General features: G+C 39.5%; 1 long non-coding RNA gene across 1 annotated transcript; it reads left to right on the top strand.

The window, feature by feature from the left end:
- Window positions 1–313: 313 nt before the first annotated feature.
- LOC138211614 (uncharacterized) lies at window positions 314–4,389 on the top strand. The gene is made up of 3 exons (XR_011179343.1): window positions 314–494; window positions 563–653; window positions 936–4,389. It is a non-coding gene; the product is annotated as an uncharacterized lncRNA (long non-coding RNA).
- The last annotated feature ends 20,071 nt before the right edge of the window (window positions 4,390–24,460 follow it).

Here is a 24,460-nt window from a genome sequence, read left to right as displayed (position 1 = left end):
AATTTGAACACAAGAAGGCTCTCACCTGTTTTATTCCTACTCCTGTGTAACCTCCACGGGGATCAAGATCAAAGCTGATGAAAACCGAGGAGGGGAGTGTGTGTGTGTGTGTGTGTGTGTGTGTGTGTGTGTGTGTGGGTGGACTTGGTGGTGGGGGTGATTTAAAAAAAAAAAAAAGCTTTACCTGCCAAATCGTTGCATTGGGTTTGACTTGGTCGACGCGGCCCGATCGAGCGCGTCTCCGTGGTCCGATTGGAGGGAGAGAGAGAGAGAGAGAGAGAGGGAGAGAGAGAGAGAGACACAGAGAGAGAGAGAGAGAGAGAGAGAGAGAGAGAGAATCTGTGTGTGCTTAAAATCGGGAACGGGAGCGCGCCTGTGAGCGGCATTTTAAATAGAGGAGAGAAAGGGAGAGAGAGGAAAGAAGAAGGAGAGGGAGTTATTATTCAAGAGTGCTGCAGTTAGACGAGCTGCAAAAGGAAAAACCGAAGAAGGAGGTGGGGGATCAGTCAATCAGAGGCTTGTGCGGCTCACGCGGTTCAACTCATTTTGTGTGTGTTTGCAGGAGAGAAGGGAGTGGAGCGGAGCGAAGCGGAGAGATGGATGGAGCGGAGGAGAGGAGGAGCAGTGGAGGAGGAGGAGAGGACCGCCTTAAGGTACAGCAACACCACTACTTCTAATAATCGCATCTCTCCAACTGTAGCCTGTAAAATATCTCCTTTGAATAATCGTCAAGATATATATGTAAATATTATCTATCTATCTATGAACCCTCTGAATGCGAGATGAGTCCCGGGCTGAGTGTAGTGGCAGCATGGCGCAGTGCCCGCGCTCTTGTCCATACAGCTGACACCCTTGGGAGAAAAGGGAGTCGGACCTGAAACCTGACAGTGTTCGGCCTCACCGGAAGCCTCACCTCTGGTTTCCTCTTGCAACAGGTGGCGGAGCCAAGTGACGCACAAATAAAACCAGGGTTGGAGAAAGGCAAGACGGGAAGTATGGATTTCATCCGCCCAGCCCCGCAGTGTGGCTGGATTTGTTTAAATATGGTGATGATGATGATGGTTATGATGCAACAGCGAGGGTGAATCATATATTGTTAGAATATATGATAGGAATGTTGCTTAAATAGAAATATATATATTTTTGGGGATTATGCTCCACATAATTTCAAAATAAAATGTACAATTATTGCTTATTGTCATAGTTTAGTTGTTAATTGAGGACTTTTGTGCCTAAAATCTAGACGTTTAAGTGTCTTTGCTCATCAGCACTGTAACATTCAGCACTGTATGATTTACAACTTTATGTAATAATGCCTGACTATGAATTGTATAATTCTCAACACCAAATACCAACAAATAGGTTATCAACTCTTGAGTCAACACCCAAAACAAAATGTTTAAGTTCCTACTTTGAATACAGTCATTGTAATTTGTAACAAGATCTTATTATGCAGTAAACCAAAGAACAAATTGGATGTACAGGTAATAGCAGTTTTCAGGACATTTTTTCAATGACGTTTGGTGCATCGCAGGTGTGTATTGTTAATATTTCCAAATTATGCTTTTCTGCGCTTGTTGGTATCCATTTCAGAGATAACATTTGACAATACTTAAGATCCACTTACTGCCTTATTCTGCAGCTTTCAACCAATTGTTTTGTCAAATGGCAACGTCTGAGGTGAAAACGAGCGTCGCTGCCTAACGGCCTACGACGAGCCTTCAAAAACGTGTCAGTGCATAATCATAACATGGAAGAAATAGTTGTAAATATGTGTTGATAAACGTCACATCACGTGCTAATAAAGACTGGTTTTAGAACAGAGAATGTACATATTCAGCAGTTCACTGTCTTGCATCATGTGTTTTGATGTGATTTATTTATCTGTAAAGGTAAATACTTTGGTAACTTTTACAGTAAAAAAAATATATATATTTGTGTCCTGGAAGGAGCATAATTGAATGAAATACTTTGTCTTAAACTGAAACCACATTCATTCAATGTTTGAGAAATATATTAAGTTGGACAATAAGCCGTTGTACAAATGAGTATACACACGAAGGGTTTTTGACATGTCTGAAAAGTGAATTGCATTTGTGCTGCTCTGACAGTCCTTTGATACAATCCCCTCCACTCCACAAAGCCAGCCGGTAATTAGGGACATTTTATGGTCTCAATTATTTCCCCCTCTCCAGTTACTGGTTCACATCAATGTCTCCAAACTGGGGTGTGGTTGAGTTCCTATAAACCACCTCCAAAGCAGCCTACGTGTGAACAGCAAACCGAGCGCTCCTCCTCGGTGTGTGTGTGTGCAGATTAATACACGGGACTGCAAATGTGTGCTGATATTTGACAGTCTTGGACATGTTCCTACACTGGCTGTGAGTGGCCTGAGGGAAGCAGGCCTATACAAGAGAATGAGCCAGACAGTTGGCAAAGCCCCTGCTTCCGTCTCAGCTGTCGTTGGTAGTCTGGCCATGTGGCCGAGACGCTGCTTCCTGTGTCCAAACGCTGGAAAAACCTTGAATCTCGTGTGCTCTAATCCCATTTCTTGGATTACCATAAAGCATTTTATGATGTCTTTTAAAGGGATCTGTGTGCCGCCCCACTCTTTTGCTCTTGTTTTGTCCCTCACAGCTCTGTGACTGCTGGGAATGTCTCCTCCGCTGCGGAATTTAGTGTTTGATGTGTCGCCCTCATCTGGACTAAAAAGTAACTGCACCCCATTCATAAAACAGGCAGGTAATGCTGCTCAGGTGAGGCTTGTTTTCTCCTCATTCTGATAATGTTCCATGGACGTTCTCGCTCTCTGACCACCGGCTTTGGCCTGTTTGTATCACAGTTACCAGTTATCCTGCAGCTGTTTGCCAGCAGCAGCACTGATGCAAAACTGTTAGCAAAATACCATTTTCACACTCCTTTTTTTTCATATTAGCCCCATGAAAGGGGAGATTTTCTCTCCTTTGTCTTTCCTTTCACCGATATTTTAATAGTGGCAAAAGTGGGAGTTTCATAATAATACAAGCAGTGTTTCTAAATCTGATTTACTCCCAAGGTAGACAATCTGGACTGTAAATTGTAAGGATTAAATGTAAAACTTGTACAGTAATGAAGTGAAATGCAGTAATGGAAAAGCGCGGGGCACACTGGGAAGAAGGTCGCCTCGACAATCTGTCACGCTGCTCTAAATCTAGTCTCAAGACAAGACACGTCATCAGCAGAAAGAGAGGCCTGCAGTCTTTCACTCTGGGACCCCGTCTGCAGTTTATGAATGTCTAATGTAAGCAGTAAAAAAAGGGCAGATCATAAAGCAGTGTTAAGATCACCAGGTTTTTACTGCTCAGACCTTTAATCTAACATAGGCAGCAGCGGTGCAGCGAGAGCAAAGATATGTGATGTTCGTCCGGAGTGGAAGCACAGGTGAGAATAGTCTCTGACTACTGACTCGTACTGATGGAGAAATATCCAGATCTCTCTCTCACTTAAGTAACAGCAGTAAAAGCAAGAAATACTCTGTTACCAGCAAAAGTGACCATATTTGGATGAGCTGGGGAGGAGCCAGCGGTGGATCTGACCGATCTGATTGGAAATCCCGCCGATACTAAACCCCGGCCATCGAGAGCTGTAACCTGACTGCACCATAGGCCTGTCAATCAAACAGACACACCCCCAAAAAACTATTCTTTTAAGGATTATTTTCTAATGAATGAGGGATTATTTTCAGATGGACCTCCAGAAAACTAATAAGAAGGAGTGACTTTAGCTAACAACGCTGAAATTACTCACTGACTCAGAGAAGTTGAACGGGAGTCTGTGGAGCCGGAGGCTTTTGGGAGCCGACCTCTAACATCCCTTTTTATATACAGCCAACGATCTGTCCTCAGTTATTTGTATTCATTACATATCTGGTGTACCACTTTAAGTAGTAAATGTACTTAACTACTAACCCCTTCTGGCAATAAGATGGTGATCATATACTGAAAATAGAATGTCCAGTCCTGTTGTTCTACATATTCAGAAATTAATCACAAACATGTTTTTTACATTGTTTATTTTAGGTTTCCTACAACAGTAGTTTCTGTAGCTTTTTTTTTTTTTATTCTTTTTTTTTAGAAAGTATGCTTCAACAAGAGCAAATAATGTCACACTTCATCCTTGTCCTTGTTGTTTAGTTTTGTCATATCAGTTTCTTCCTGTCCCTTTTAGTCTGGAGTTGTTTAGTTTTGTCAACCTGTCTTTTCCTTGTCCTCTGTCTGTCTCGCCTTTTCCCTTTGGTACCTCTGTGCGTGAATCTTCTTGCCTGTCTTTTGGACTATGGACTGTCTTTTGACTGAGCGTCTTCTGATTATTATTTTCTGCACCTTCTTCATTAAAGATTTTTGTTTCTGATGTTTGTGTTTCTGGTTATGCATTTGAGTCCCAAATTCTGACAAACAAGTCAAATAATGTATTTGTTGAAGTATATGTGTTGTATTTTTAGCTGTGGTTTAATACGTTTAGGGCTCTGCTGCAGTAATTTTCTGTAACTTCAGAGGTTATTACTGCAGTTGCTATTTTCATATAAAAAGGTTAAATAACATACAGTTCAATATCAATTCCAAAGAACTTCAGATTATTATCGGATGAGTTTCCAGCAGCAAGATGGCGTACTTGGTGGAGCCGAGGCTAAATAAACTACAGAGTGTGTTCATGGTAGTGAAGGAACATGTCAAATGGAGTGATAGTGTGGGTCAATGATGTGTTTTGAGCAGTTTTTGGAGACTTCCCAAGCAGTCTGTGACCAATCTGCTGTGAATCCAGTCTTAAATGTGTGAAAAGCAGAAGACATGTTTCAGGTTTATCTGAACACGCTTGTAGTAATCATGCTATGTTTCCTGACACTACAACCAACTCAGTGCTGCTGGTTCTCTACCAGATCGGCGAGACGCAATATAAATCAGTCCCTATTTGGAAAGCTGGAGAGACGAGCAGCAGAGTTTTGAGTCATGAGAATGGAGGAGCCCTTCTAAACACAATCGTTGTCGAGGTCAACATGAATCAGGAAAACATTCGAACTGACGCCTCAGTGCTTCTTTCTCATAGATTGGCATGCACAGCATGCTGTGGCCACTATTTGATATCAGGCTGAACAGGTCACCATCCTGAGCTGACCTACATGCACACCAGACATCAACACATCACATTCTAACCTGCTGCAAAAGTCAAAGTAAACAGGCCTCCATTCATGGTGTATAATGTAGATATACTATAACATGTAAAGTAAAGTAGGCTTAGTGTTTTTGAAAATTGTAAAACGTTGTCAGTTAATTCATTGAAAAATGATCCATTTTGACCTGCTTCATCCTGAATAGGGTCTCGAGGATGCTGGAGCCTGCAGTATGTTAGCTGACTGTGGGCGAAGGCATGGTACACCCTGGCCCGGTCCCCATCCCATCACATACTGTAAATCATAAGGATGGCCATTAGGTCAAAAAAAAAAAAAGTGTTCTAACTGAAGAATTAACAAGTCCTCAAACCCATAAGATCATATGGTGTGTATGTATATATATATATATATATATATATATATATATATAGTTTTTCACATCACAGAAAAAGTGAGAAAATATTTTTATAGTTATAGTTATATATATATATATATATATAGTGTAGAGTGTAATTGTGGGTCATAATAAGCTGCTTGCACAGAAGACTATGGGGTCATTTTTGGAGGACATTTTCAGAATTACTGGTGATTTCTTATTTTACTTTTAATCCAAATTTTCTGAAAGGATTCCAAACAATTTCATAATATTTTCTGTTACATAGCTGTAAATTATAAAAGGACATTTCCAAGAAAGGTGTAATATTTGGGAAATTAAGACATCATTATTTGCAGTTATTTTGCGGTCCATGGATATCATGTAAAAATAGTTCATATATCAAAGCCAATAAAAAACATGCATAGAACCCCCTTGTAGCTCTGCTATGTAGTATCATGTTTAATAAGCTTTGAAGCGGCAGCAGGGGGAGAGGTGCCTGGATTTTTAACACATCAACAAGAAAGCCCAGATCTGATGTAACATCCCTCCTCTGAACACTTCCATCACAACTGTCCTCCATTTTTGCTGACTGCCAGTCTCGAGGTCAGGACCCTCGCAGATGAATCGGAGAGGCTGTGAGGTGATTAATGGAATACGAAGGGAGAACAAGTCATTTCCCTTTATTTTACAGGCATTACTTTCCAAAGAAAGAAACTGGAATGGAGGTCTGATTTTGGGCAAAATTACAATTAAAATGATTGTAATTTGTATTTGGACTATAAATAATAGGCTTCCAAATGATTCTAAATAAACAATATGCGAAAGGAAAATCATCAGTGATGGAAAAAGTACTCCGATTTTCTAATAAAGCAAAAGTACCACAAGAGAATGTAAAAATACTTGAAGTAAAAGTCCCCTATTCAAAGTCTTACTCAAAAGTATAGCAGTTGTCAGTGTAACTAACTCAGCAGGGAGAAGATACGGTGGTTCTGTTAAGCCTCGGGGGGGCTCACTACTAATCATACAACAATGATCATCTTTATCTTATAATCAAACATTTCTGTCTTGATGGGAGTGGTCTCCTCCAGGGTGACATCGTCCCCATCCATAGCACACCAGAGGTCACTGAATGGTTTGATGAGCATGAAAATGATTTAAATGACCCGCTGTGGCCTTCACAGTCAACACATCTCAACCCAGCTGAACATCTAGGGTTTGGATGTATCAGACAGCGATCTCCACCACCATCACAGAAACATCAAGTGAGAGAATATCTTTTCAAAGAATGGTGTTTTATCTCTTCAATACAGATTCATTTACAGTCAAAATATTAAGTTCTTTCGTGTGATAAAAGTATTTAAATTAAATTAACTTTAAAAGAAAAATCACTCTTTAGTGAAGGTGTGAACAACTCAGACATCTGATGGCTGGTTCAATATATATCGATGCATTGGGTTTCATAAAATTGTTATACGCGAAGTCTTAATGTGAGATAAGGAAGTACAGCTGCAAGATAAGTGTAGTGGAGTAAAAATATATAAAGTGGCATTCAACAGCAGTACTCAAGTAAAACTGAATTACTTGTACTGGAATGCAAAGATAGCATCACCCATGGAGCCTCAATATACACATTAATGGAAAATACACCAGATTGGATTATTAGTTTTTAATGTATTATTCTTTATGTATACTTAAGTAAATGTACATTTTTTTCCAAAACAGACACAGCTAATTGAAAATGCAAAACTCTGTTTCTTTTTTTCTTTCTTCCTCTCTCATATTTATTAAAAACTAAATTAAAAATTTAGATGAAAATACTGAGATATATTTGGCAACGTTTGGGTGGTCTCTTGTTTTAATTAGGGTACTACTTAGCACTTATCCTCCACAGACTACGTAACCCAAACTCTAAAAATAAGATGACCATATCAACAATATTCTAACATGCTATAATCACTCTAAAATATTTTGACTCTCAGTTTGGGCGAGCCAAATAAAGTGTGACAGGAAGGATGGGTGAAAGAAAGCAGTCAGACTTAGTGCATGTCATCAGCACTGCGGGACAGCTTTAACACTGATAGTGACACCCTGTTCTGAGCAGAGTGTGCAGCCCATTACTCTCTCAACCAGCAATGAAAGGAAAATAAATGCTTTGACGCCGGCTAGTTGTACATGAATCTGCAGTGTTTGATAGCTCATTAATTATTTAGCAGCATTCATCGTGGCATGAGGTACTCCCCTATTTATTACAAACAGCTGAGGTGTATAGAGCGTTTGGAAATATGCAAATGCACTCACAGAGACAGTCACAGTGAGTATTTTGTGTACTGGAGTGGCAGAGATGAGCAGCTGGAACTGTACTCCATTTAAATCCACACATCCAGCAACAACAACAACAACAACAACCAAAAAGATCCTCTCTTTGTTCATGCATCCAGACGTCTGTGGTGTCATTTCAGGATGCTGTACTCACCATGTGAGCCTGTCAAGGTTCAGTCCAGAGCTCATATCCGCCGTCCACCGAGACACACGAGATATAGACAGAGGTTAATTGGGCTCAGATGCACCTCGGTGTCCCGACGGGCTCGGCCTGCCGCTCAGCTAACAGTCAGTCCAAGCCCCAGTTTCCACATGAAGACACAGCGGCTTTGTTCACATGTGCACTGTGGTCTGATACTGGGTCACAGTCTGGTTCAGACCTGTTTTAAGTAAAGCCTGTGAATATGTGAACCTAAATCACAGTTTTGTTGACATTGTCAGCATATATATATATATGTTCTGGGGTCTGATATTTACACCTACCTCCTGCATTTGGATGATTATCTAAAAATAGTTAATACCTGGTTACACAATGGGCATGCAAAGTACTTGTTTCTGGTCTGAAACAGTTCCAGTCATCCGTTTGACCTCTGTTCTGGATTACTGTATCAGGTACAAGATGTGATGAGAGGTGATGTTTAAGCTTTACAGTGCTTTACTGTCATAAAGGTCGGGCTTGCTGTTTCCTCCTTTCTCCAGTCTTTATGCTAAGCTAGGCTAACTGACTATAGCTTCATATGTTGTTTACAGACATTAGACTGGTGTCATTGTTCTTATCTAACTCCCAGCATGAATGCAAATTAACTGATTTCCCACAATTTGGAATGGTTCCCTCGACTGTCTGGGTAAAAACTGCAAGAACTCCTGAGTAAAACTGGCTTTTAACAAACTGTTAAGATGGATGACTGTTTAAACACAAATTCCTTCTTTTTTTTTAAGGCATTCAACAAGTGTGATAACACTGAGGAAGTGTCCATTGTTTTGGTGCAACTACAGCACCACATGGGAAGTCTGCTTTCTCGGTTTGGCTACTTGGAAATGCTTGTTATAAATACATGATCTGTTATGACTTTCAAACCCCTTTGTGGACGTTCATGGTTCCTGCTCTCATCTGGATTCAGCTTGTGATGATAAAATAAACAACTTGCTAAAGTTTCATGACTTTCTCTTCAATAAGTTGTATGCATGCACTGGCCAGTGAACACAACTCTGTGCAACTGATTTGGCTAGACAAATAGAAGTTGCAGAAAAAAGATGAAAACTAAAAGTAATCATGGGAACATTATGTATTCAAAAGAACGGAAATGTTTATAATCATGACAAACACTGTGAAAGCATATTTGCATTGTGGTGCATTTAAACAGGGTTTAAGACCCCAGCAGGCATTGGCACGATGACTTGATCGCTTTTCTAAATAATTACAATGCACAGGCTCATTCAGCCCTTACAAATCCTACGTTAGACTTTCATGTTTGAACAAATGCAATATGATATTAACATTTATCCATATCATGTGAGTTGTTATTGTGAAATGTCCAAAAAAGCACGTAAATCTGTCAGGGACTTTAGCATGTTAAATGGGTCTCGTGTTGGAATTGTAATAAATGCTAAATGAAGATGGTATTAGTGGCTGTATTTTATCGTCTAAGTTGATGTCATTTTTTTTTTTTTTATCTTGAAGTCCACTTTCTTACTTATTCAAGAGATTCCGAGAGCTTGAGTTCTCCTGAGTTATTAGTTGCTTGCAGGTGTTTGAACGTCCAAAGATTCACGTTTAGCTTGACAGTTGATTCTTGAACGGAAATACTTTCACATCGCATCACATAGTCTTCATCAGCAGATTTAATTTGTTCAGTTGGAATGAAAATAAGTCAACACCTTTCAGCTTTTATCCACTTGTGTGTACATGCATGCATCTAAAGTGTGTTTACATGTGAAACTAGTTGGTAGTTGCCCCCCTTTTATTTGATTTACTACACCCTGTAATTTGGTACACTTGTGGATAAGAGGAGTGGAAAATGTTTTGTCATAAAAAAATGTATATATACATATAGATAGATATATATATATGGCTTGAGTAATTTCACTGTACAACCCACAACACAAAAGATGCCCAATGTCCTACATATAAATAATCCGTTTTACAGGTGTCTTCCTCAGTTTGAGCCATTAACCATGTTTCTGTGATGTTTACATGAGCAGTTATTATGCATTAAATAAAGCAAATGTAAAACTGTGTGGAAGACAGCCATATGTATCCAATATCTAGAATGAACTGTCAAACAATATATTCATTTTTCAGGAAAAACAATATATTTTAACAGGCATTACATTAACTACTGTTTCATATAAAGTGATGTATGTAACACGAGTTAAAATGATGAGGTCAAATACACAGTATATACTCAGGTAACAGGGAATATTTAACTCACTGCTTAAGACCGTAGATTTTCAGAGTCACAGCTCAACACCGCAGCTATCCATTATATCAACACACAGGTTGAGTGACAGTGTTAGACACCTGAGTTGAGTTCAAACACTGTTTTGTCTTCTTCCTCTCTCCGTCTTCCCAACATCTTTTTGTCTCTCCCCTCCTTCTCTTTCTGCCTCTCTCCCTCTCCCTGCCCCAGAGTCTTTTGATATGCTAAGCAGAGCCCTATTTATAAATCATTGTGAGAGAAAACATAGTAGGTTAGGGGACAAATAACAAATGCCCCCATGTCTGCTGAGGGAGAAGAGAGGGATAAAAAGAAAGAGGAGAGCATTTGAGTGAGGGGTGAGGCGGATTGTCTGCTCAGTGGCTCCCTGCGAGCCATGTCACCCAGGTTGAATAGATATACATATCATTATCTTTCCCCGGTACACAGTGATAATGATATAAGACAGAGTAGGGGGGGTAAGGGAAAAGACAGGAGCCATTGTGCAGGGAAGCTGTGAGCCAATAAGTGTGGCTTGTGAGCCGACGGCCAATTCTCAGATTCTGTAGTGTACACAGGCAAGTCAGGCCATTGTTGCTGCAGCATATGGTGGTCAGGATATTCAATTCCTTCAATCTCATAGTTTTAACATTTTCATTTTTGTATTTGATGATTGTTGACAAGTTTCTCAAGATTTTGAATGAATCGACCAAAATACAGTTTTAAAATGTTTTTCGTATGTTGTTCCCTATCCAGAGACAACCCACTGTGATGACACCCGTTGGTTTGTAAACTGTCCTTTGAAGCCTTGAGTGTGACATTTTGGCCGTCGCCATTTTGTTTCTTTGGAGTCGAAGGTGACCATATTTGGTCAAGAGGGCGGTACTGGGTAGATGTTGATCTGAGTGAGAACCCGAGGATGCCCGCCCGCCCACATCAACAACCTGACTGCAAGTCAAACAACCAAATGTCAACCACAACATTTTTTTCCCCCCTTAACCCAACCATGGGGTTTCTAAAGGGAAAACCTGATACCAACGCAGCATACTGTCGTGGACTAACGGGTGTATTGCACTATTTGTCATGATACTGAAGTTAATCTTTACAGGGAACCAATTACTCCGCCAGACTATCACTCACAACGTTCTAGTCTGGACACACCGTTCGCACCAACCACTCTGAAGGGCTGAACGATCAGTGACCAGCGTCGGCAGTTAAGTGCGATAACATTGAAACCAATGTCTAAATGCAGTTGCAGCAGTTTTAGAATACCGATTTGTTAAAGATGCTGCAATAGTTTCCAAATCAACGGGAGTTGATGCAACAACTGAAAACGATACCACGTGGAGCGTATCGGTCTGACAACACAGAGCTAATTTAATATTGTTTTACAGCATTACAACAACGTTGAGTCACTTCTGCCTTTGATTCAGAGAAATGAAAGATCATTATTCTCCTGGCCAAAGAAGGTCAACGTGACACTGACACAGTATTCTGTAGTGGACTGACGGCTGTTTACTTTGGTGTGATGCCCGTTTAAAAAGGAATACAGTACAGCTTGGTATTTGTGATCAGTCTCAGTCTCATAAACTGTGGTTACCAAGTAGTCATGTGACTTTGGTAAAACAGCGACTCAAGATTTGATCCTTCCAATAGGGGAGCTTGATCAGAATATGTTCATATGGATTATCTTTGAGAACAGTCAGGAACATGTTATGATCAATAGATGTTGCACAGCGCGTGTCTGCAATTAGTTTCAGTCCTGCGCCAGTTGAGTAGCATATTTTGTTTGACCCATTGTTTTCCAGAGAGGCAAGAATATATGTTTTGGCAGGGCATATTTGATCAGAATTAAAGCAGCGCATGTTATTTCTCAGATGTATTTTCTGTGTCACACTATGAGAGCAGAGAGCAGGCAAAGTTATTTGTTGACTGGGATTTGCATAATCTGAATCTTTACAGTAAATTTGTGAGAAAAGTATATTTTTTTTCAATCCTCCTTCAGCAGCATTTGGAAAAGATAGACAGAATAGTCTTTTTTATTTTGTGTGTGCGCAAGAAATCAGACAAGCAAACAAGAGTGACTCAGTTGCCATTAGTCAGTGCACTTGGTGTGTAATGTAGCAGTGTAGCAGTATAGTCTGCAGAAAGTACAATTTCATTAATACAAATCAATTTCGCTGCAGTAAAAGCAGTCGAGTATCGTGGTTGTTAGCTCTGTTGCCCTCGAGGATACAGCAAAGTGATGTGGAATGACCACAGCAAGGAGAACAGACAGACACCGGGCCAATGTGGGGAAGCTCAATAATCACGAGAGAAAAAAAAAAGGTCAGTTTATTTTCTATTACATTGATTTTGAAAGCCAGGTAATCTAAGAAGAAGACGGTGAATGTGACTGGGATTCACTACTACATACTTGTAACAAAGATTTGACCGCTGAAAATATGCTCAGCTGAAATGTATTTATTTGAGGTTAGCATGCTACTGCAGTGTACAGACTTTGAATACATTCACATTAAATTGTATATTCCTTTCAGATCACTTGTTTTAACCTTTTAGATTCCTTTGTTTTTCAAAGCAGGCTCGTACAGCTGTTAAAAGGACCCGTTTGGGGAGGCTGCTAACCTACTAGCCTACAGTGTTTTCTGCTCTTTATTTTCCATTTCAGGGACAGCGGATGTTTTGGCAGGACCACACAGCCTGCAGCTAGAAACTAAATTAGACTTTTCTGGTTAAAACCCATCAACTGTTTCTGCAAAATCATTTAGGGATTCAGTTTAATCTTCCAGCAGCCCACTTGTTGGGTCCCAGCCCAGCAAGAGTCTGATAAGCACTGCTTTCCAAAAAATCTTGTGTTTTAAGACCTTAAAAAAGATGTTCTTTTTGACAGGGAGCTCAACAGAGTCACCTTATTTTGTACATGCGCACATGTTCTCCTTTTTTATTAGTATTATTCCAATAAGACCTTCATGATTTCTGTCTTTCATTTTGTGTTAGCTTTATTTGCGTACTTTAATAAATTCTAAATTGCAGTGAGACTGAGACCACATAACTTTTAAAAGACAAAATAACACTTTCTTCCTCTTACAAGTTTAAAGTTGAATTCATAATCAATTAAACACATCATTTATCTATTCAGTGAACTTAGAACGTTTGTATGGCATGACCAGTGGCCCACGATGTTTGTTAATGTTTATCTAAGATGTATCTTCTCGTGCAACAGACAAAGTCACTCAGTTTTCAGACTTATTTACTTTTCTGTACTATTCCCACATTATTGCTGTTTTCCAAATGGCGTATTTACAAACTAACTCACTATTTTGAGTGTATAGATGAGTTCACACTGACAAGTATGGAAACACACAGTGCACTAAAGTAAAGTACCTGGATGATACACTCAAAACAGTCTAAACATTGAGTGTGAAACACACATTTCACAATCGAGTTTTCAAATGAATGTTTTTGAGTTAGCTGCAGTTGTTGCAGAGAACCACACAAAGAGCTGTATTTTTCATTGATGCGTTTAATGTGTGCATGAAACAGCGGACTAGAAAACACATTAATAATCAAAGACAGCCGATATACTGTATATATACTGTATATAAATATATATATATATGTATATATATGCCACAGTTATTTCTAGTTATTTGAAACAACACTATCCTGTTGAAATGCAAGTAGTACACATATGTAACAGCAGTATTTGTTAGTGTAGTCATATCAAGTATGAAGTATGTCATTTCGACAAAAAAACAAAACATGTTTTACTTTTTGCTTTCGAACCTGTAAATGTCACTTTTGGTCGGAGTGCTGTTGAGAATTAAAAATTAAAAAATTAAAAAAAAAACTGCAAAAGAAGAAAAAAATAAAAGTTTACCATCAAACTAAACACTGTTAAAGCATTTCAATACAAATGCAAAAATGAACACAAACAGACCCAAAAGTGCAGCAGCAAGTCTGAAGGCAGTAAAATTCAGAAGTAACATTCAAAGGCTAATAAGTGAGGAGGCTAACGGGCAATGAGTGTACTGCCTGACCTGAAGCTCTGCAAGCCTTTGACATTGGGCCTACAGTTTAAAACGTACAGGAAGTGATGCAGGCAGCAAATATTTTCTAGAGCTGATATCAGCATCAGTTGAGTCCAAACATGGGTTTGTACAGATTTGCAGCACAGAACAGTCTGAGCAGCGATGCTTACAGCTGTGGTAAGACACGAGGGAAAAAAAACCTTATCAGTCAGTCACCACCCGGAATGCTTTAAGCTCAACACTGTCACACACTTCTCAAGAGAGATTTTATACAATTCAAGGTTGTACATACTTCCATTTATACAGCTGTCAGTTCATTGGGTAACATGTAAAAGCTGTGGGGGTGAGTGAAGGTGAATGCTATTGTCGATTGAATGGAGATGGTACATTCAGTAAGAGTCGATTGGTTGGTATGAAACCATAAAAAAATATCCATTAAAAGTATTTGTTTCTTCACTTTTGGCCAGCACCAACTAAAAGCCTAAAGATCAAATTAAATCCAAGCAGGTTTACACAACACAGTGTTAAGCCATCAAGGCTAAGCATCTGGGTCTCAATCATCATCAAAAACTGAAATCTATTCCCAGTGAACCTTTTTATTAATGCAACAAAAACTTTGAAATCTCATTTTAAAAAGCAAATGCATAAATAATAGTGCTGCTTTCATACTGACAAATGAAATGTCTTTCAGGGTTTCATTCACTTTATCTCTTCCTATATTTCTGCACATCTTAAAATAAATACACATATTTTAGCAGAGGCATCCTTAGAGCAGTTGGAGTTCTTCCAACCTTTTCAGTAACGACACCATGTATCTGACCCACAGGCCATCTCATCTATTCATCTGAGGCTGAGGACACACCATAAGATTATCAGACCATTTCATATCGTGACATTTGGGAGGGAAATCCTGATCTGAAGCTTGGCTGGGGTCGACGGTTTGAAAAGATTATCCGGTGCCGACGTGTGACAGGATTACAGATTTGGTCTGAACAGACTCATGTGAGCTGCAAAAATGATATAAAACCTGAAACCCTCTGAGTCCTGAACACGTTCAGAAACACAACAGCAAATCAGTTCCCAGTTCACTGAGCTGAATCTGGAGTTTTAGGTTCTCATTGTTAGGGCTGAGGTTAAAGCCCCTGTAAGGAAAGTTTACGATGGTGTTTGTCTAAATTCCTTGTAACAGTACATTTAAAATGTAATTGACATAGAAATTCAAAACATGTTTTTCATGTATTAACCATCACATAAAAACCCTTCGATCAACAAATTGAAATGGTCCCGTCTATATTAAGACCGTAAACTAAAGCCTTTTTAAAAATTTCCACCTGAAAAAAACAACTCAGTAACAGCTCCACAACCGGAAGGCCAAGATGAACAACCTTGGGCTCTTTGAATAAGACTCAACTGGGAACATTTTGAAATACAATGAGTCTACTTGTATTTATCATAGAGTGAAAATTTTAAAAGTGAAACAAAATATATACTTTTTCCCTGTCAAATACAAACAGTAAATGCAAAAGGAAAGCCTGTTTTAGAAATCTCTCAGCAGAAAAGAAGCACAAGAAATCTACATTCAGTGTACTTTTATTAGTACTTCTATAAGTAATTCAAACATTTTTCTAGCTGCTGTAACACCAGCTAACCACGCTCGCTTTTGTAAAATTCATCCTAGTTTGGACTTAATTTCTGTTTTGCAGTCTACAGTTTAGTCTGGGTTTTGTGTTTCTTACTCTTTTTTTAACTTTTCATCTCTCACCCCTGTGTCTTGGTCTACTTCACTTCCTGTCCTTGTGTGATTGTTTACCCTGCTCTGATTAGTTTCACCTGCCCCTCGTTGCCCTCCTCTCCCGAGTGTATTTTGTACGTGTGCTCTTCTTCCTTCTTTGTGAGTTTGGTTCAGTTGCCTGTTCATTCCTGTGTTTTTGAAACACAGCCACTTATTTTTCTTTGGATAGTTCCTTGTAGCTTTTTTGTCTTAGATTATTCACTGTTTTACTTAGTTTCAGTGTCTCAGTTTTGGATTTTGCCTCGTTAGTTCTTTTTGCATCGAGCCCCAGCGGACTGAGTTTTGTTTTTGAATTTCCTACCTACTGTTGTTTGTGCCTTTTGTTTTCATGAAAATCTCCTCTTACCGTGTCGTGCATTTGTCCTCTGGAACGGAATCATTTCATAGCTCAGATTTCTCAATGAGAGGAGACTGATTAGCAGGCAATAAGGGGATAAGGCTTACATCTGTAAATTATTTACCTGGTCTATGAGCCAAAAAAGTTTACTGGTTTCTGTGTTTTGTTTGCAGTTGAACGTTTTACAGTAGTCTCTTCTATAGTGGTGGTCTCTGGGGAACATGCCTTTTTCTTTTTCTTTTGTTTTTGTTCATTACAATACCGAGGGTACCCATTGGAAAAATGTGGCGGTGCCGCATCCAACTCTCCTGATATATCCAAAAATCCCCTTAATTGTCAAAGATGCAATGTAAATACAAATATTACAGAAGGTAGATTAATTTAACTGTAAAATAAAGTAATACAAATGTCGTTGTTAATGATACTTCTTAGTCATAAATCATAGTCTCAGAACGAGAGCTTTTACCTTTGGGTGATCACGTAAAGGGTTAAGTTTGGCTTTGGTTCCTTGTTTTGCTTAATTCTAACATTTCCCAGTTATTGTATGTACATGTGTATATATATATATATATATATATAAATATTATAACAGATTTTTTTCTGAATTTCATTCATTTTTCACCCACTTAATCATATTACAGTTAAAGTATTAGTTTGCTGCTTGGTAAATGTTTCCACTTGGGCAAAGTCTCGTACTTGAAGTATCAGCTCAGTTTGAAAGCTGTTTAATGTCCCTCGCTCTGTCTCATAATTTGGAATACAATATGGTTAATTATAGCAGTGAAAGTAAAATTGCCCTAAATGTCTCACTTAAGTACATTTACCTCTCCATCTCTTGCTCTCCCTCACATATTGCCATCCAACAATGTCCCAGATATGTAAATTAAGTATTTATAACGCACATTTCAAAGTCAAGTATATCTGTCACATGTTAATCACCCTGTCAGCCCCCCCCCCCCACCCCCTTCTGTCAGGCCCTTATCCAGCCCTATTGTATTAAAATCAAATCTACATTACCACTAAAAATCCCAGTGCTATAACTGTCTCATTTAAGTGTACTCTTCCTAATCATGCCTCTCCTCTCTCTCTATCCTCTCCTTTTAACAGTTCATATTACGCCTGAATCAAATTTATATCACTTCCGAATATCTTACTTAACTGCATCTGCCACCTTCTTAATCAGCCCCTTACACTTCTCCCTTAATCTAAACAGCCACAGAGTTTCTACATCAGTTGGAATAATGACAGTGTCGGTTTTATTTGTAAGACTTAGCACATCACATCAAATATTAACAACATGCCCGCTGGAGAGGAGCGCGAGTCATGTTGTAGTTGGGACTTGACAGCGTGAGTGAGGGAATAGACTTGGAAGGGCTGGTGTTTTGTTTGAAGGGGGGCTTGTAATCAGCGTCTGGGTTCATTAGGGTGAGATGAGCTGGTAATGAATCACCGCTCACAAAGAGTTGTAGGGTTGGGTGGAGCTGTTTAGCATTTCCATTGCATCATCACACCTATATTCAAATTCGGGATTTAGAGTAGCTCTGATTAAATAAAGAATAAAAGTTAAAGGATGTAGACTACAGAGAAGACTGGGGAAATATGTCGGCGAGTTGCAGGAGGTTTAAAAAACGTTGATGTTAAAAGTATTACCGTAAGTTTACAGTCATGCCCGCGGCTCTATGAGGCTGTACTGAGAAACAGCATATCTATGTACATATGTATGTAAAGGACAAGTGCTTTTATTTGTTGAAAGTGTAGAAAATACCCGACTGATATGCAGTGTTTGGATGTTTCAATTAAATACTAATATAATATTATTTTATTTATTGGCACCGTTCACTGCACTTAAGGACACTTCACAATAAATCAGTAATAAAGCATAAAATAAACCACAAAACATATTGTAATAGATGTGACTTGTATGAAACGCTATTTGAAGTACAGGCTGTTAATTTGAAAATGCAGTCACCCAGAATTCTGAAAACCAATGGTGTACATTTATCGCTCGCTCAATGGCACACATTCAGGGTTTGTAGAGCTGCAGCAATGAGCTGTTGGTATAATAAAGATTAAGATCCTGTTGGTGCAGTTAAAGTAACTAAGATAATTCAAAAAGGTGAGTTTTAAGAGCTGTTTTGAATTCTCTAACAGAGTCCCGTATGTGGATGTGAGGAGGAAGAGAGCTCCAGATCTGGGAGGAGCACAGGAGAAGGTCTTGGCACCCAATGTGCTGAGGTGACTATGACACATTTAAAGATGTCTGTGAGATAGGCAAGGGGAAGATTATAAAGGTTCTAATTGCTAATAATAAGATTTTAAAGTGTATCCGTTGTGACACAAGAAGCCAGTGTAATTGAATCAGCAGGGGTGAGACACATCGTGGACTTTGAAGGTGTGATGATCCGTACTGGGGAGTTCTAGATGAGCTGAAGTTGGTGATTTAAGCCTGAACACATCGCCTGCCTGGCGTGTGTGTTGCTTCTGAAGCGCGTCTTAGCTGCGGCTTGCTTGCGTGTGTGTCCACACCTGCTGCATGTCACCAGGTCCGACCACTGAATCACTGAGTTGCTCTTTGATAATGGCCATCGGTGTAGTATTTTTGAAGTGCGGCACGTGATGAGTTGTAACAATTTGCGAGGAATGCCAGCAGGAACTGCTTTACTGTATTCAATGTGTGATGTGACCAAAGCATTAATGCTGGTCTTACTGTTGGCCAAGAACAAAGCCTTAAAAAAGACAGATTTAATCAGTTTTACTCATGAGCTGAAACACTTTGCCCAACTGTAAATAACTTTTAAGTTGCCCAGAAATAAATTAATGCTTGAAAAATTACAAAAGTGATTAACTGGTTATCAAAATAATTATTTTTCCACTAGACCGTTTTCATGGCAGTCATTTTGACTTGACATTGAGTGCCCTATTAAGCTATGACAGTGAACCAACTTGCACAAAAGCAAAACCGAGCCCTCACTGGCCCAAGTCCACATCCCCAAAACCCAGCATGATATGGCAACCATTATGAGGTCAGATCCACTCCCCTTTGGTGAGCCACTGCCAGATCACACTCGAGTGTGCCAACACTTAGCCCTAATTGGCCCGATTCAGCTGGCTACCCGGGATATCACAGGCTGCCACAAAAATATCCAGTAGGTACCACAGACAACCATATATGGCCCCAAAGGAAGCCATGTTTTTAATTTAGAGTTCATGAAACCTGCCTTAATGCTTTCTTCAACGACAGCAAGTGATGTCTTTGAAACTCTTAGTGGAAAAATGTTTGAACATCCTCAGAGAGATGGAAATATAAAATGCATACACATATGGACAGACATCCAACCAGCCACACATCCATGAAGAAAATAAGCCATGTCTGCTTTAATCACAGAGACTCACCTACTCTTCACATCACACATGAACAATCACAGGCTTGAACACATCATATCCACACACACACACACACACACACACACACACACACACACACACACACACCAGATCTTGTCTTCAAATATTTATGCAACACATGCACGGCCATACGGACAAACACATAGTGTCTCTTTACTCTTGACTCTCACAAGCCTGTTCCAGACTAATTTGCATCGATGTTTCTGAAAGGTCGTTAGTTTGGTGTTGAAGGTGTTGATTTGTTCATTTTTTACACGTTTCTCTAATTTTCACCAACTCTAACCCCGGCATGCACCTGTACCACGTCAATTAAAATGGAAATCCCTGGAGGCATGGTAGGCCACAGTCATTTGAAGTGGACGGGAGGGAGAGAGATCTGGAGCGCCATCCGGGGCCAGACAGATGAAAAAAGTGAGAGGTAAGGTTTAACTGAGCAAGTAAGTTAAGGTTGCATTGCTTATTTTGGTCTGGAATGTTTGGAAAGTCCCTCTGAACAAAATTTAAATTTTAATGATGTTTTTGACCAGGAAGGTATTGGGACTGTGACAGCCCCTGCCTTAGCCAGGCCTGCTGTGTGTGTGTGTGTTTCCTCGCAGGTACCTGGCGGGCGGGGTTAATCAATACAGCTGGGAGCACCAGGACAATCTACTCGGAGTACACAGTATGCGGACCTGACTTGTCCTAGTTCACTTTCTCTCAGCCGTCCATCTGATCCACCTCATCGCTCCACACAGCTCACTCCTGGAGCACCATGAGCTTATTTTGGGTTATTTTGTTGACATAGGTTTGCACCAAAACAACACATTCAACTCACCATACAAACACCCATCTGATCAGACTGACAAATATATCACACCATGAAGTATGTGTTCATTTTGTTATTTCTTCAGTCCGACCGTGTGTTTCTCCTTTTTTTGTCGTGGCTTGCAAGCCGGGACGGTAACGCAACATTTTAAAAGAAAACCTATTACTTATTAGTTGAGAAATATTTAAGTGCAGACACACACACACCGAGTACAGAGTCAATGTATACTTAGCCAAGCATACCATAAAGACTGCAAGCAGGTGGAAACAGCTCAATTGGGTCCATCCAAATATATCTACTAATACAATTAAACTAACACAACTCATCATATTTGTTTAAAATAAATGCATAATTGAAAGCTTGAATTATAAAAGTCATGTCAGTGTGATGGTGATAAATACAAAGAGCAAGTTAAAGTTTGTTTTATTTCAACCATAAAACTTGCTGCGTGCATGAGTGCAGTAAAAGATCTGATTTTGTTTAAATGATGTAATAATTAACCAAAACAAACAAGATGGAAGCTAGAAATGAGACAGATTTAGAGATTTTGGTAGAAAATTCCTCTTTTCACTTTGTACTGAGTGACTGCTTCCAGGCTTTATGATACATTCTCTGGACTTCAGTTCTTTACTGAATACAAAGATAAAACATTTATATTCTGTCAGTGTTATTCACTGTCAGAAAATGTAGTTATATATTTTGTTATAAGGGGTTCTAATCTAATATGATATTTCAAGGTGAAATCTCAACTGTCACCAATGACCAGTCCCACAGCCTCTGCTGGATTTGAGAATGCCAGGTATTATGTACAAAAAGGCTTTTCACTTAGTGAGTAATGAATGGTGAGTAAGGTGAGATAAAATAAAGGGAAACATTTTTTAGTTTGTGTCACTCAAATAGGAAAATATCTAAAGTGGGGAGTTGAATGGTCCTGAGGGTGGAGAACCAACAGTGATGGACTTTGTGTTGGAGTCAAACTACCAGTTCTGTTGGGATAGAGCAGATAGAGATCCCATATCTCACAGACAATAAGCAGGAAACAAATTATGAAAATCTAAATGGCTCCACTGGGAATCAAGTGGGATTGGGTGTTGATGTTTTTGCAGGTATGAGGGGTTTGTTGAAATTCATAGCAATACATTAAAGGGGGCTTTAGGAATCATGTCAGATTTGTTAGGTTACCGGAGAAATCCAACCTGGGAAGCCAATTGTACCTCTGGGAATCAATTGAAGCTTCAGTGGGTTTTCTGAAAGGAGCTTCTAGATAAACTGGTTTTGGGTTTTCACTATTAACATGTAAAATGCTAATGGCAGCCTTACAATAAATCCAATGGGGCAGAATGTCTAAGAAATCCAAGATGGAGATGCAATTTTTAAATAGCCTCGTACACACAGTACCATATATTACGGGGGGGTTACAATAATACTTTAATAAGTACCTGGAGTGGTTGATCAAATGTTTGGTGCCTTTTTTTTTCTCTAGTTTGGTTCATTTTGCCAGGTGAAAATGGTGTATAGTTAAAAATGAAATGGCAAAATTCTACACCAAATTGTGACTGTAGTTGTTACTCTTGGCAATTACACACCAGTTCTGTAGGACAATTAGATTGAAGGCAAACGCACCCCCGAAACGGCAGGAGTTTTAGATCTGGGAATCCTCCATGTATCAAAACCTGAAGGTTGAGACTGTGAACTCAAGTGGCTGAAATGAGTTCCTTCCCTAGTGTGGCTGGGCTTACCCTGAGAGATTGGATAGAAAGAACTCAGACCGAAGGGAGTTATTACTTAGAATTGAAAGGAACCAGTTGAAGCATCTGATCAGGATGCCTCCTGGGCACTTTATTTTGGAGGTTTTTCATTCTTGCCCAACTGGAGGGGGCCACGTGGCAGTAGACCCAGGGCACACTGGAGACATTGTATATCTCATCCGGCCTTGGAATGTTTTTGGATCCCACAATATCAGGACTAGCTTGGTGCCACTGCACCCAGACTCCAGGATGTCACCCACTCCCTACTTGTGTTCCCTCTCCCCTGCAGGTGCTTCTGCTCCATGCTGAGTGACGTGCCATGCCTACTTAGTTTATTTAAGAGAGGTTGAAGGAGAAGGAACTGTCTTTTGGACAAAGCATCCTTGGACACATCGCTCAATTGTTTAATGCTTAGGGGAAGAATCTCTGGGTCCTATACCTAATTTTGTGGCTGGCCCATTTTTTCCCCATCTATCTTTTTGTTCTTTTTTGCCAGCCTCCAGCCTCTTGCAGCTGTTGCTAGGTTTTGGTTTTCTAAATTAACTTACGTTGGACCTTGTTATTCATCAGGCATAGTTAAGTTACGACAGCAATCCTTTGTTGCACACGGCTAAGAGTTGCCTTTAAAAAATGATGAAATGCTTTAAGGATAAAAAAATGGTTTTCCTCATATTATAATAATGAATCAATAATTTGCTGTTGGAATAATGAGTACATTTCATAAACAATGAGTCAGCCTTTATTTAGCTAATTTCGTTGATCTGTTGTGCGGTCCAGAGTTAGTGCCGAGGAATATTATGAATGCATTCAAGCATTTAGGAGATCAAGTCGGCATTTTGTCTTAGAAGCAATTTCCTGAGTTCTTAATGACAACATTGCTTTTATTAACCCCGTGAATGTGTGTATGTACACGTGTACAGTATACATTTTCTAATAAAAGACACACACACACACACCATGCTAATGCTACATGAATGAAAGGTCGGCACTGCGCTTTAATAACTTTGACATGCTGACATGTTGTGTTCAGCCTTGGTGAAAATAGAGGGATTAGAACACACATACAGATACACAGACTGAACCTATGCATGCTCTTGAATGCTTAAAGCTCTTTAAGCACACATTCTTAACCATTTCCAGACACACACACTTACATTCTATACATGCAAAGGATATACAGACACTCATTGTATCTGCACCACTGTGCAGTCTGGGGAAGAAAAAAAAATAACCATTCAAACATTACTTTCAATAATGGAGAGACTGCGGCGACAATGCATCACGTTTGTAGAACATGTCTATAATGTGTTGGCTGTTTCACAACTCTCACAATTTAATTATTTGCTATATTAAAAAATGATGCTTCAGAAAACCGCTGACAGTGATTGAGAGGCAGAGAGAAAGCGACGCTCACGATTCCCCCACTCTCCTATCGCTCTTCCTCCTCCAATGTATCTCAGTCACTGAAATGTCGAATCAAGCATCGGCGTTAAATACTGAAGTGCCTGTGAGTTTCTTTCTGTCGTCGACGGCTCCCTGAAGTGTGACTTATCATTCTGCCATCAGAAGACATCGAGAGTTACGGATACTTGTTGGAAATGATGAGAGATGTGAGAAAGAAACCCATCATAAGGGCTAGTGCTTATGATACAATGTTTTTCCCCCTCACGATTATATCTTTATAGGTTGTACAAAAAAGAGTGGATATCAAGATATGTCAAAGATATGACATACAAAACCAATAGACCAAGTATTGTAGTTTGGTACATAGATATTGGAGGACCAAACATGGGCGTGAAGGGGCATAACTCAAGTTTTTAAAAATAAATGTTTGACGGGGTGGATCAGACTCTCAGGGTTCAAATACATTAAGGGCCACATGTTCACATTGACAGCAGTAACTTAATGTTTCACTGCATAAAGGTTCGCTCACAACAGCATTCAAGATTACACAGGGAAATGCAGGATTGCATGGAGTTAGAATTGTACTAATATTATTGATGCTTTGGTGCCTCAATTTTGCTCATTCTCCAACTTCGTGGCGGTGTCATACCACAACCCATCAATACCACTATTTGCCATTG

This window comes from Embiotoca jacksoni, unplaced genomic scaffold (genome assembly GCF_022577435.1).
Source record: "Embiotoca jacksoni isolate LCO1_2020_lvr unplaced genomic scaffold, fEmbJac1.0.p SCAF_5, whole genome shotgun sequence".
Lineage (NCBI taxonomy): Eukaryota > Metazoa > Chordata > Actinopteri > Embiotocidae > Embiotoca > Embiotoca jacksoni.
Note: the sequence above shows the minus strand (reverse complement) of the source record. Positions and strands in the feature narration are given on the sequence as shown.